Source organism: Panthera tigris, chromosome B4, assembly GCF_018350195.1.
Source record: "Panthera tigris isolate Pti1 chromosome B4, P.tigris_Pti1_mat1.1, whole genome shotgun sequence".
Classification (NCBI taxonomy): Eukaryota; Metazoa; Chordata; class Mammalia; order Carnivora; family Felidae; genus Panthera; species Panthera tigris.
The window spans coordinates 61,017,284-61,032,132 of NC_056666.1; the positions used below are offsets into that span (position 1 = coordinate 61,017,284).

Genomic DNA, 14,849 nt, shown 5'->3' on the forward strand with positions numbered 1-14,849 from the left:
TGCTCATCCCAACAAGTGCCTTCCTCAGTGCCCATCTCCCATTTTCCTGCCTCCCCAACCACCCCCCCCCATTTCCATTAGCCCTCAGTTTGTTCTCAGTATTTAAGAGTCTCTTATGGTTTGCCTCCCTCTCTGTTTGTATCTTATTTTTCCCTCCCTTCCCCTATGGTCTTCTGTTAGCTTTCTCAAATTCCATATATGAGTGAAAACATATGATATCTTTTTCTGACTGATGTATTTCATTTAGCATAATACCCTCCAGTTCCATCCACATTGTTGCAAATGACAAAATTTCATTCTTTTTTTATCACCAAGTAGTATTCCATTGTACACCACATCTTCTTAATCCGTTCATCAGTTGATGGACATTTGGACTCTTCCCATAATTTGGGTGTTAACTACAATAGTTCATGATAAAATATAAGTGATTATGAACTGTTTGATAGAATTGGTGATGTAGCACTGTTGAAAAATAAGATTTTGTACAATATTATACCAATAAAAAATTTCCCAACATTTTTATTGCCAACAGAGTATTATTGATTTCTACTGTATAGATTTTACATATTCTATTCACTCATTAACAATTGCTGATTTAATATTTATATAGTGAATATATACTATAAGTAAGATAGACATGATGTCTACACTTCCAAGGATTATAGTCTTGGAAAAACTGTAGTCTGGGGAAAACCAGAAATTGCCACCCATGTGAAAGTGCTGAGACAGAAGTGGCACAGGGTGCTATCGAAGCACCTGGAAAGATGACCTAATGAAGTCCTAGTGGATCAGAGAATCCTTCTCAACATAATGATGTGTAAGCTAAAACTTTAAGAATTACTTCTCTCTCCCTATATCTAATATATAGGGATATCTATCTTTAAAATATATCCAGATTCTGGGGCGCCTGGGTGGCTCAGTTGGTTAAGCATCCAACTGTTGGTTTCGGCTCAGGTCATGATCTCATGGTTCATGGGTTCAAGCCCCACATCAGGCTCTGTGCTGACGGCACGGAGCCTGCTTGGGATTCTGTCTCCCTCTCTTTCTGCCCCTCCCCTGCTCTCTCTCTCTCTCTCTCTCTCTCAAGAAAAAATAAACATTAAAAAAAATTAAAAAATATATATATATCCAGATTCTGACCACTTCAATTGCTTTCACCACTGCCCAAGCCACTGTCAGCTCTTGCCTGGACTTCTACACAAACCTCCTAACTGGTATCTTCTTTTTTTTTTATTTTATTTTAATCTTTGTTTATTTTTTGAGAGAGAGACAGAGTGTGAGTAGGGAAGGAGCAGAGAGAGAGGGAGACACAGAATCTGAAGCAGGCTCCAGGCTCTGAGCTGTCAGCACAGAGCCTGACGTGGGGCTGGAACTCACAAACTGTGAGATCATGACCTGAGCCAAAGTCGGACACTCAACTGACTGAGCCACCCAGGCGCCCCGACTGGTATCTTTACTTCTACACTTGCACTGAAAAGTCATTTTTGAAACTTCGGTCAGATTATATCACTCCTCTGTATAAAATCTTGAAATGAGTCCATGTCACTCAGAGGAAAACCAGAGTCATTGCAGTGGCCTATAGGGCTCTACGTCATCTTGCCTCCTGTTTCTTCTCTCATCTCCTGAAAACACCAAACATAACAGTAAAAATACTACAACTTTTTCACAGATTTTTAGTGTCATACAATACTCAATTCAGTGTTTTCAAAATTTCACTAAACTCTGGAAATTGGAAAATGAGCCTCATGATTTAATAAGTAGAGTTAACTATGCTGTGTTTCAGATTTCACCTACATATTATTTTGAGGTCTCTTTTTCAGCTCTGACAGACATTGAAGCCAAGTGTTGGGGTACCTGGGTGGCTTAGTCGGTTGAACATCCGACTTTTGATTTTGGCTCAGGTCATGATCTCACGGTCGTGAGATCGAGCCCCATGTCAGGTTCTGTGCTGAGCGTGGAGCCTGCTTAAGATTTGTTCCCTCTCCCTCTGCTCCTCTCCTCTGCTTGTATGCATGTTCTCTCTCTCTCTCTCTCTTTCTCTCTGCCTCTCAAATTAAAAAGTAAAATAAGTGTTAAACTACATCTAGAGTCAAATTGCTGTATCAAGATTTTCAAATACAAGGAAGCATTATTCAATTGCATTATCCTTTTTTAAATAATACTTATTTCATAACATGTATAACATATTCCTAGAAAAATGCAATATGTGTTCATAAATTAAGAAATAACCATTTTGTTGGGCCATGGAGGTTCTATTTTAGACCAGTGGTCTTTTCCACACTTATGTCTAAGAAAAGATAACCATAAAGATTTTTTAGAGAGCCATTATAGTAAGGAGAGCACTTATTTATTGAGAAAGTTGCACTTTTGTTGAAGACTCTCTATTTATTGTTTCATTTCTCTTAATTGGAAGACATGTTTGAGAGAGAAAATGAAGATGGAAACAGATGCAAAATAGTTGTCATAATTGATTTGTACCACAGTTACTTCAGTGCTAAGTTTCAAGTTATTTTAAAATATACCTCACTCCTTCAGACCTTTGATATAACACAGGGTGGTGTTTTTTCTCATTTGTTTGGTTTTATTGTTGTAATGTTGTTAGGAAAGCTATAAGCTTAGGAACTATAGCAGAGAGCCAGTAAGACTCTTAAAGCAATTTAGAAAATAGCTAGATTGCTTAGGGAGTAGTCAAAAATGAAATATCTTTTAGAGCAACAATGATAAGCTATTTACTTTTCTAAAGAACAGGATTGAGATGAAATTCGTGAGTAAATTCATTAGTAAGTCAAATATCATATTTATATGATGCAGAAGTATTATGAAATCTGACACTCATTTTTGAGAACTTATGGGATGATGAGTCTAAATACATGTTTTAAAATGAGTGCATTGTACAAGGCAGCACACAATTGTTGTAATACATGACTCAGCTCAATGATAATTGCCCAGAATGTTCAGAGAAGGGAACATGAAGAAATAGGGCAGACTGTGTAAAGACCATAGTTCTTCATCTAGCACTGCAGAATTGTGGCAAACAGTGCTAATTACCTACATAAAAAAGTCTCTCCTTCTGCTGAGTTAATAGGATTCCAGGGTTTTTAAAGGCAGCAGTGTATACAGTCACAGACAGCTTCCTCCTCAAACTCGTCTTCAGTCTTTAGTGGCCACATAACCCAGTTCTGGCCACTGAGGTGCTAAAGAGTCTACTGAGTGAGGTTTCTAAGAAGTTTCTTTTTTTGGTAAAAACTGGCACACTCCTTTGGCAAGTATGCTTTGCTTTTCCTTTCACTTCCTTCCTGTTTAGTACATAAACTAATACTTGAGGATGCAACAGCCATCTTATGATCAAAGGGAACTGTATATATATATATATATATATATATATATATATATATATATTACACACACACAAACACACACACACACACACGCACTAAATAGCCCCATGCAAGAAAATAGTCTGTTCCTGGACTGCTTACCAGCTCTGGACGGCTTACTCCCAGAGACCATGGTGCATTAAATAATAAATCCTTCTTTAAGCCACTGTTTGTCAGATTTCTGTTGCACACAGCTAAATACACCTCTGACTGATAAGAAGGGTTGGAATTTAGATAAGAAAAAAGAAATGAAGGACAAAACCAAGCATAGAAGTCACAAGTGACAATAATATGAGCACCTAATTCAGAATCAGAAATGGATGTTACTTATCTGAGTACAATGTAAAGACTAAGGCCTCTAAAGTTTGTATTGAATCAACTGCTTTTAAATATATAAATTGCCTTATTTATTTTGGGGGAGTATTTTAAATTTTTTATTTGTTATCTATGCATTATCTGAAAGACATGGCATTCTTCTCTCCATTTTTCTTAAATGGAGGCAGAATTCCGTAAGTCCATGCCTTTAAGTAGTCATTAGTCCATAAGTCAAGTGTAGACTCCTGTATGCTTTTCCCCATTACTTAAAGACCCCAATTGTCATCTCAGGTAAACCCTTATAACAATTTTACCTGTCTTCCAACAAGTTTACACCACAGAAATGATATATTCAGATAAGAATTAGTCACCTGAACTGGTTGTAGTTCTCAGCAGCATTGTGACAGAGGGCCAATCTAGGATTGACACCCAGTATTAGTTCAGTGGAATCATATTTTTAAAAGCATGGTGCCGTCTCTTAGTTTCCTTAGCTATAATATAGCAGCCTCTGATTTAAACTAAGGAAAACGAAAATTCTCAAAAGTAGTAAAATATGCAAGGTAGTGAGTGTTTTAGCTTATTGTACTTGAACTGAAAAATGTCAATTTAATGAAAGGAGAAAAACTTTTCTTGTCCATTCCCATGTCTGGGCTATGGCCTCCCATCAATTATGCAAGCCTCTGGTATCCTTTCAACAAAATTTCTTTTTCTAAAGTTAGCCTGATCCAGTTCTATTGCTTACAACCAAAAAACCCTACAGATACAGAGTAACTATATCTTCTGCATATATCCTATAACTTCATAAAAGTAGTTAGCATTCATCTGGTCTCTGGTGAGAAAGCGCTAGTAGAGTTTTATGTAGGGAATAGTGGGAATCACTGAGATGCCTCATTCCTCTGCTCCCCATGAGAAGTGAACGAATGATTAGATGCAGCTTCACACTGAAGAACATTACTCTGTGTTCATGGTTGAAATTAGCACCTTCTAAATCTCATAGCATGTTTTGAACTAGACTATAAATTTTAAAATTAGATTCTGGCTTAAAAAGTACCCACTGAAATAATTGATGACATTTGAATGTTTCTTAAGAATAAGGAAGGATATATATATTACCATAAGACATGGTGCTGAAACTGTCACTTCAGCAATCTTTAATTGATGAGTTCCATTATGTGTTCAGTATAGCACAATCCATGATATAAATAAATCCCTTGCAACGAGCATCCTTAGACTGTACAAAATGTAGAATTGCTAACTAGTAGGTTGAGAAAAGAGGGCATACAACTGAGAGGAAAGAATAATCAAAGACCACCCTGAATTAGTTGCTTCTTTACCACCAGGGGGGGTAAAGTATTTCCTAGGAAGATGAATAAATTATGTAATCACTAAATATTTCCATGCCTTCTATAAGTTAGGTGGGTTTTTTTTTAGGAAGATTTTGAACTAATTATTTATTGAACTATATGCATGGAAATGTTTATGTCACTTAGAAGATTCTTATGCATGTATTTCACTCATCATATGTAGATCAAGAAAAAATGCCCTGTGGGGCAGGTAATGGACTTCAGTGAAGGTTAGCAGAACAGCTTCACTAAGGCTATAAATTAACCTGCCATTTTAGTTTTGGAAACTTGCTGCAGAATGACCAACTGGTCATGGTGCGGTAGAACACCCTAAACTGTACGCACTACAGTCGGTAAAGGCTGCTTCAGTAACACTGAAGATAGGAACTGTTGCCCATTTTGGTATCCATTAATGGACTTCTTTTCCCCTGTTTTTTCACAAAAAAACTGGAATTGGGCATAATTATTCTGTAAGAACAAGGAAATCTTTGACCTTCTTAACTACCCACTTAAGTTTTCCAAACTTTTCTGCTCAAAGAACTCTTACCGTTTGCCCTTAGAATCGTTTGCTCTGAAGTGCAGACAAATGAGTGGAGTGCCAAATTTTGTACACCAAGTGATGGGAAAGTATATTATTTCTGTGCCCTGCACTGAAATGCCATCTTAATGGCTTGTTCATAGTGCAGCCCCGCTGACAGAGGCATGATACTCCATGGCCTTGAAAGATTTATTCTGGGAAGTGAACGCTAAAGCAACTCAGAGATTGCCATTCTGTCTTCCCACAGTGAAAAATGAAGCGGATCAAAGCATCTGTAAAGCAAAACCAAAGTGATTATTCATTTCTTTCCTTGTTTAAGAAACATGCACTTTCACTGCTGCTACACCCCTCTCCTCTGACCCTGGATGCCAGTAATTGCAGATTCAGATTGACCACACAGAGTCTGACCCGTAGCTATACCCAAAGAGCAACCACATCCAAGACACAGAAGGAAAGCCAAAAATAATGAAAGCCTCTGTATCTGAAAAGATTCTTATTTAAGATCTCAGGTAAGCCTATAGAATTGTGGACTCAGGCAATCAGACATCAATCAGACATTCAGTTTCTTTTCACTTGCCTTGTATTTCTTGAAGCCCTACCAAGAAGTGCTCCAACAGAGAGCAAACAGAGATGACTGCTTAAACAGCACCTTTGCTCCACAGAATTTTCTTTTAGGTAAACAGTCCTCATAGACTTCACTGTGTGGGGATATGTATTAGGGCTAAAACCAAAAGCCAAATCAATGATAAAACGTATTTCTGAAAGCAGAGAGAAGTCACTAAATCTTATTTGCACTTACTATAATTAAATATCAATTAGATTAGATAATTTATGCAGATTTCAGATATAGCTGGTGTATATAGAGTTTTTTTTGGTTACAAGCAATAGACCTGGATCAGGTTAACTTTAGGAAAAGGGATTTTGTTGAAAGGTTATCAGAGGCTTATGGAATTGATGGAAGGCTGTACACCAGACATTGGCATGGCAAGATAAATAAATCACCTTTGGAAATTCAGAGGCAACAGTGTTAACAATGGTGTTACAGTGAAAAATAAACTGGTTAGGGTAGCATTACCATGAATGGACAAAATTTACCATTTTCTGTGTTGTTTCTCCACTCGGTATATAAATTCCAGAGAAGGAGAATCTGACTGGGTTGGTTTGGGTTACATGCCTGCCCTTTGGCTAGGGGAGGGCAAGACACCTAATTACAGTCCACCGTACTAAATCCAAGGGGTAAGAATTAAATCCCCAAATGGAGTTCAAGTTGCCATTAAGAGGGAGAACTAAGATGCCAGAAGCCAAAAAGCAACAGATGTTCAATATAACTATCAGTTATTCAGTGTGCATAGTTTACCAGTCACTATTTCATATGCATTATCTTATTTAATCCTTAAAACAGGCCTCATAGTAAGTTACTATTTTACACGTAAGAAAACTTAGGCTTTTGCAGCCACTCTGGAAAACGGTGTGGAGGTTCCTCAAAAAATTAAAAATAGATCCTACCCTATAACCCAGCAATAGCACTGCTAGGAATTTACCCAAGGAATATAGGAGTGCTGATGCATAGGGGCACTTGTACCCCAATGTTTATAGCAGCACTTTCAACAATAGCCAAATTATGGAAAGAGCCTAAATGTCCATCACCTGATGAATGGATAAAGAAGTTGTGGTTTATATATATAATGGAATACTACTTGGCAATGAGAAAGAATGAAATATGGCCTTTGTAGCAACGTGGATGGAACTGGAGAGTGTTATGCTAAGTAAAATAAGTCAGGCAGAGAAAGACAGACACCATATGTTTTCACTCTTATGTGGATCCTGAGAAACTTAACGGAAGACCATGGGGGGGGGGGAATTACAGAGAGGGAAGGAGGCAAACCATGAGAAACTGTTGAAAACTGAGAATAAACTGAGGGTTGATGGAGGGTGGGAGGTAGGGGAAAGTGGGTGATGGGCATTGAGGAGGGCACCTGTTGGGATGAGCGCTGGGTGTTGTATGGAAACCAATTTGACAATAAATTTCATATTAGAAAAAGAAAGAAAGAAAGAAAAAGAAAGAAAGAAAGAAAGAAAGAAAGAAAGAAAGAAAGAAAGAAGAAAGAAAAAGAAAGAAAGAAAGAAAGAAAGAAAGAAAGAAAGAAAGAAAGAAAGAGAAAGAAAGAAAAAGAAAAGAAAAGAAAAGAAAGAAAAAGAAAACTTAAGCTTTGAGAAAGGTTAGGTAACTTACCCAAGGTCATACCACTAGAAAATGGCAGAATTTGGGACTCCAGAGGGAGCAATCCTAACAACTAGACTCCATGCTCCCTCTTGACAGACTTGTGATTATCATTGGTGACAGTATATCCTGAGCGTGTTTCTCAGGGCTAAAATACAAAACAATTTTATTTTAAATGCTATGTGTAGATATATTAAATCTACCAGTAGTACTATACAATGTATAAATTCTTTATTTGAATCAAGCTTTGGGAATAAATGTTATGTAAATTCAGAAGTGTAAATTTGAAAATGATTTTTTTTCTCTGATGTGAATTCAGGCTTTAGTTTCTTAATATAATGAAGGGTTCAGTTTCATAATACAATGAATTTAGCAGTAAATGACAGTTGTGAGCCTGCAAATCAAGCTTTATACATATGCTTGCTACCTCTTGGTTTGTAGGGATGTGATTAATTGAGATAAGTTCCAGTAGTGACTGCCATCTGGACCAGAAAAAGTTGCATGAAATAAAATGAACTACTATACACATTTTTACTGGTAGCATTCTTTTCAATCTTTGGCAAGTTAGTTTCCTTCACAGAGCTCAATTTCCCCATCTGTAGTAAAGAGATACTAATATTCCCCATAATCCCAAGAATGTAATGAGATAATGAATGTAATATACTTCATGACCTCTAAACCAGGGTTTCTCAGCGTTGGCTCTATTGACCTTTTAAGCCAAATAATTCTTTATTGTGGGAGGCTGGATAGTCATTGTTGGTTGGATGATTAACATCATTCCTGGCCTCTATCTAATAGATGACCAGTAGCACCCATCCCCTACTGACAAACAACTGACTCCAAAATCACTATCAATTTTCTCAATGACACTATTCTGTTTATCAAAGTAAGTATCCTAAATTATAAAGATATTTTTCCAAGGGACTCAGAAACTATTTTGAATGTTTTTTAGTTGTCTTCCTACCCTCCCACAACTTTTCTGAATTCCTTTTTAGGGAAAGGAAAGTGCTTCCCATTGAAAAGGAATGCTCTTTCTGGCCTCTTACAGCTCTAGGAGTTAATGTCTTTATGCCATATCCACATCTAATAATCAGCTGATACTAGTACAGCCTTACCAGTTTGTCTTAAGGCAGATGCCCCCACAAAAGAAACTCTGAGATTGAGATTTATGTGCAGGAAATTTATCAGGGAATACCCTTAGGATCAGTACCTATGTGGGGGGAAGGAAATAGGATTGAGCAAAGGGAGGAGTTGCAAGATAGTTGTACAAGGGCTTCAGCTAATTCTGTGGAGCCTCAGAGCTGGGGTGGCCCTTCAGAGTTGGATCAGATCACCTTGAGGCCAGGGGTCTGAACTTTGTACTCCCACAGCAACCAGTCATTGAATGCAGGAGTCTCTCAGAGAGAGGGCATGACCTTGGCCAAGGTCTCAATTCCCTGAGAGGGATTCTGCTAAAACCCACCAGTCACCAACAATCTCGGCAACTAGGGGAATTGGTATGTTCATCTTGAAAGTAGATTCTTGGTAGTGCACTACAATTCATCTTTTGCACCAATCAAATCCACTTCCATTATTTAAGTTCTTGAAACAGTTCCTTGAGGATCGTTTGGTCTTTGGTCTTCTTCTGTGGGGAAACCTACAAAAGGAAAGTTGGTGAGATGAGCTAGTAACTCTTGCTTTAGCTGATCTCAAGGCCACAACTAATTCTTATCTCCCTCCTCTACTCTTTGTTCTAGATTCCTCTTACTCTTGGCTGAACTCTGCTGTTTCAGGGGCTTAATGATGAAATAACCCCAACCGCATCTGTAAGACCTCTAAGATTCTGTTGCCATGTGTTTCTCATGCTATAGCTGTTAAACTTGTCTGTTTACAGTAAAAATAGGCAAAGGAGTTCTAAGAGATGCCCAACTGGATCACCAGGATGTCATTGTGTAATTGTGTAACAGGCCTTGTCTCCTCTTTTGTTTGTTTGTTTGTTTGCTTATTTGTTGCCCCTGTCTTTTTTGATCAGGATCAATTACCTCTGCCTTCTTTCCTTGCCTACTGTTCTTGGCATGAGGAGCCCAAAGTGACCAGTTAGCAATAATAGCTTAAAGTTTAATGAGACTTATTTTGTGTCCTTTGGTGGAATATCATCACCCTTCTAGGAATCAGTACCTCTAAAGCCTAGGGTCTTCAGGAGTGAGAAGCACAGATTCTCCAATTCAGTTATTAAGAATATGATGATAAATAGGGCCACTCTTACTGCTACCTCTTAGTTCCTGGACCCATGAATTCTACTTTTTGGAAACACAGCTCCTTATAATGGTTGTTGACTTAAAGCGTATTCTGTATCCTAGAGAATGAATTATAGGATATCATCTCCAAGGAGCCCTAGCTGCACCTTTAATAGATCATTCCCTCATTCTGTCAGGCCAGCAGGTTTTGGATGGTGTAGTCTGTGATAGCACTTCTACTGTCTGCCATAGCAATTACGGCATTTCTGCTTCATGTTATATGGACCATTGCTTTCTGTATTCTTCCAAGAGCCCTCATAGCAGCATCTTAGCATCATCTCATGTGATCTTGCTAGGGTATTAAATCCTATGAGAGAATGTTTCCATATCAATAATCTCCGTTATCTAAACTCAGTCTATCTCCTCTTGATTGAGGACTCTCTCATATATAGTGTCCTGTGCCCTGCTGGTATTTGCTTGACTAGGTCCTACGGTTCCTTTGAGCGATAGTCCCTTTCTTCTCTTAGCAGCCACAGCACTTCCTAGGCTGGTTTATGATGTAATACTCAATTCATGACCTTGGTGTGGGGCCCACGTCTTGAATAGGTAGGTATAAATCTTAGTGGTGGGATGTGAGTGGGGGTGGTGGAGGCATATGTGTCATCTTGCAAGGTGGAAGGCTATTTATTGTTTTCAAGCAGCAAGGGGCTGCTATTCTCTAGACAGAAGTGTTACATACATCACAGTTTAGTAGATCTTAGTTCTGGATGATGACATGAGTGACCTAGTTTATGTTTTTAATATAATTGTTTTATTAAGTTCTCTTTTAAAAACTAGTTTGTATAGGGGCACCTGGGTGACTCGGTTGGGTTAGCATCTGATTGCTGGTTTTGGCTCAGGTCATGATCTCACGGTTTGTGAGGTCAAGCCCTGAGTTGGGCTCCATGCCTTGGAATTCTTTCTCCCTCTCTCTCTGCCCCTCTCCTGCTTGTGCACGCGCATGCACACTCTCTTTCTCTGTCTCTCTCTCTCAAAATAAATATACTTTAAAAAAATAGTATGCATAGATTATCAGTATGTAATTAAAGATGCATAATATTTAAAGATATACCATGTATAAAAAGATATGTGTGATAGCTAGCTAGATACCATCCAAATAAAAACATTTGGATTACTTTTCAAGGCTGATAATGAAGATAAGAAAGGGAGAAAAGGAATGCTCTAAAGCACAAAATTACAGAATTTCTATTGCTTGTAATATGAATATAGTATTTTTTAGGTTTCAAGGCTACTTCTAGCACAAAATGTTTGGTGAAGGAGTATTATTTTCACTTAGAAGTAAATTCTGTGTCTTTTTTTAAATGTTTGTTTATTTTTAAGAGGGAGAGGGACAGAGAGGGAGACCCAGAATCTGAAGCAAGCTCCAGGCTCTGAGCTGTCAGCACAGAGCCTGATGAAGGACCCAAACTTGTGAACCACAAGGTCATAACCTGAGCCGAAGTCAGATGCTCAACCGACTGAGCCACCCAGGCACCCAAATCTGTATGTCTTGATCCAAGAACTCTTCTCACATTTCTAGACCGCTAATAATTTTGAAAGGTCTAGCAGTGTATCAGTACTTACTCTTGCACTCTTCTGAGAGTATGGTTATACCAGCAGGGAGAGGTACCAGTGTTGAAGGGAGGGTGGCCACCAGAGGTTGAATCTTGAAATTGAAAAGGGTGGAGAAGTTGGTTTTTAGATAAGAAATGGAAATCAGAAATAGTTTTCCTGAAAGTCTTTTACAGTCCCTATCTAACTTGCTAATTCTTTTCACATAATTACACTTTGAAAAATAGGTGGATAATGATTTGTTTCCTAAGTTAATTTGTCATTTGTTTTTGACACCTCTGTTGTATACTTAATCCTTTGGATAATATAAATATGAGATAATCATTTTTCCCTAGAAGAACACAGTATCTAACCTTCCTTCCTGTGAAGTATACCTGAGGACATGGGATTAGACTTGCCATGTCTAAAGTAGGTTTCTTGATTTCCACCACCTGTCTCCTGCCAGATTTGCTCCTTCTGAAGCCTTTCTTATCTCAATATCATAGCAGTCACTCAAACCATAATCCTGAAAGTCATTCTCTTTCCACAACTTACATGGTCTTCCAACAAAGCTGACGAATATACTCTAGAATAATACCGAACCCATCAACTCATCACTATCTTCCCATTGCATCCTCTCTAGACCAAGCCAGCATCATCTTTCAGAGGGTCAAATATGCCTCCAGAATATCTTCTGAGTATATCATTTTATCACCATCTCCACTCCTGTGTCATAAGACCAGGACACCATCATCTTAACCAAGACTACTTGCTACCAGTTTTGTGCCCACTGACCCTGCTACAATACATTTTTCATGCAGCATTTTTGAAGCATAAATCTGATCATGTCATTGCCAAACTTGAAATCTTCCAAAGGTCTGCCAAATGTTACCTTTTCAAAATGTCCATCCCTGACCATCTTAGCTAAAATTACTCCATACTTTTCTCCTTCCAGCTACCATGCTCTACCACCGATGCTTTTTTTTCCCTAGGACTTAACCAGTGACTGAAATTATTTTATTTACTGTTTTAGATAGTTGCTTTCTATTTCTCTCTAAGAATGGCATGTTTTAAAAGAAAAAAAAAGCCATATGTTCCAATGCAGACACCAGTGCCTGATATTTTATAGTCATTCAGTAAATATCTGCTGAATAAATGAGAGTGGAGGTCATGGCAAGTACTGAGCCTGGGGTGATTCCCTCTTACTGAAAAGGAGTCTGAGGACAAGCTGTACTTATTTTGTTTCTTTGTTTTATGAAGGACCCCCTGCACTGTGTCTGCATCTCATATGTCAATTTTATGTTGGAAAAAAATGTGTTGGTGTGGTCCCTTGCTGTCATGTTGCTGTCAGGCTTCTGTCTCCACCATAACCAATGAATGTTATTTGTCACTGGCAGATGAACATGATTTTCAGCCATGAGAAAATAATAAAAGGTTCTTAGTTCTAGGGTACTCTAGGATTTTTTATGATGTTTTCAATAAAATGAGTTAACCTCTGTTCTTTCATTTTACAGAATGGCTCTGAATGTCATTAAAAACACACGTGTTTGTGACTAGATGGATTTCAGTACTTAACATCTTGTGTTAATCTTATTTTTCAAATCCCACTGCCAACCACTTCAGCCTGGCCAGACCACCCGTATGGGTTTCTGTGATGCACTCTATTATGAATAGGTTCTTTTTACCAGTGGATTTTTCCTACCTTATCTACAAATGTCAGTTTTCTGCTCTCAAGGGAAAAGATACCACAATGAGTACCAAGTCTATGCTTCCTATCAACTTGAATTTTTTGTCAAATTTATTTTCCTTTTTCTAACATAGGAAAACTCCTTACATCAGTAGAAAGTCTATTCTCTCTAGTTCTAGAGTCTAATTTAAGAGTGGAAGAGGTGCATTCCAGGTTAGAAGTAGAGGGAATGTGGATATGTGCTCTTAGAGAACTCAGAATTAATGTCATTTCTCTCCCATTTCCTGCATTTCCTTTTTTAACATCATTGACTATGTCAAGCATGATGATTTACTGAGGCCACCTGTCTGTGTAGCACTATAAAAGGTATTGTGGGATAAAGCAGGCATTGGCCAAACATGACTAATGGGCCTAATCCAACTTGCTGCCTGTTTTTCTTTTTAAATAAAGTTTTATTGGAACACAGCTACATTCATTTGTTTACATGTTATCTATGGCTGCTTGCATGCTACAAGAGCGGAGTTGAGTAATTGTGACAGAGACCATATGGCCTGAAAAGCCTTCGTTATTTATTATCTGACTCTCTACAAAAAAGTTTGCCAACCCCGGGTATATAAATCATGTCCCCCATTCTCATAGTTTCTGAATTAATTGGGTCTGTTGTGAAAACATGGAGTAACTGGTAAATCAATACCAAATTGTATGATCCTGGAGAGAACAGATACCACAGAATACTTCTTGGTTGGAAAATAAATCTCATTTACAAAGGAACTGATGATTTTAAAATGATGAAATGCAGAGAGATTTATTGTACTGCCTTTACTCGATAATCCTGTGCTTTTCTTTGTCAAGTCTTAGATATGCTATGAAAATCAAAAACAAATTTAAAACTTTATTAGCAAACTTTTTCCTCCATGCTATATGTCCTCCATAACTCCCCCAAGTAGAAATAGCACAGGATTCTTAAGATCACAACATAACATGCCTGGCGCATCATAGATCCTCAGCTATGTTTATATAAATGAAAGAACACGCAAACTATAAAGGAAGAGAAATTCTGTGCAAATAATAGCTAACAGTATTGAGTATTCATTGTGTGCCATCTTGGAATGGGGTTTTCCGGCAGGAGAGAGACTGACTCTTATAAAGTTAAATGGTAGTTGGAATGTTAATTACTTCACTTAGTGTCTGATGCATGGCACATTATAAGCGCTTGATAAGTTTTTGCTGTTATTATTTAGTACATATTTTCTTTCAGACATAGTACTAATTATGCTGAGGTGCATGAAAGTAAGCAAAGCATACAAATTAACCCTTGATTGCATCACTCTCCATCATTAAGAACACATTGTATTTGGGAAATACATAACAGAGTGATTCACATTAATGTAAAACTAGCTGATTCATCAGTGTAGAAAACATCTTTTTTTTTAATTAAAGAAACATATTTTTTGTTATGCTGATTATTAATAGCTTACTAATATCTTTTACATATCAAGAGAAAGTAGCTATTGTATATGAGGTTGTAAGTACTCACCCACTTCCTTTTCTAAAAACCTCTT

The 14,849-nt window shown here is 37.7% G+C and overlaps 1 protein-coding gene and 1 long non-coding RNA gene across 9 annotated transcripts in view; one reads left to right on the plus strand and one right to left on the minus strand.

Annotated features, from left to right (window-relative positions):
• The window catches only part of CCDC91 (coiled-coil domain containing 91), a 349,643-nt gene that overhangs the window by 311,522 nt on the left and 23,272 nt on the right, over nucleotides 1-14,849 (plus strand). The gene's annotated exons all lie outside the window — the stretch shown is intronic.
• LOC122240322 overlaps nucleotides 8,616-14,849 on the minus strand; it is a 53,068-nt gene continuing 46,834 nt past the window's right edge. The window contains exons 3-4 of the long non-coding RNA XR_006219857.1: nucleotides 11,634-11,715; nucleotides 8,616-9,430 (exon numbers count right to left, since the gene is read on the minus strand). This is a non-coding gene — a long non-coding RNA (uncharacterized LOC122240322). The remainder of the gene's footprint in view (nucleotides 9,431-11,633; nucleotides 11,716-14,849) is intronic.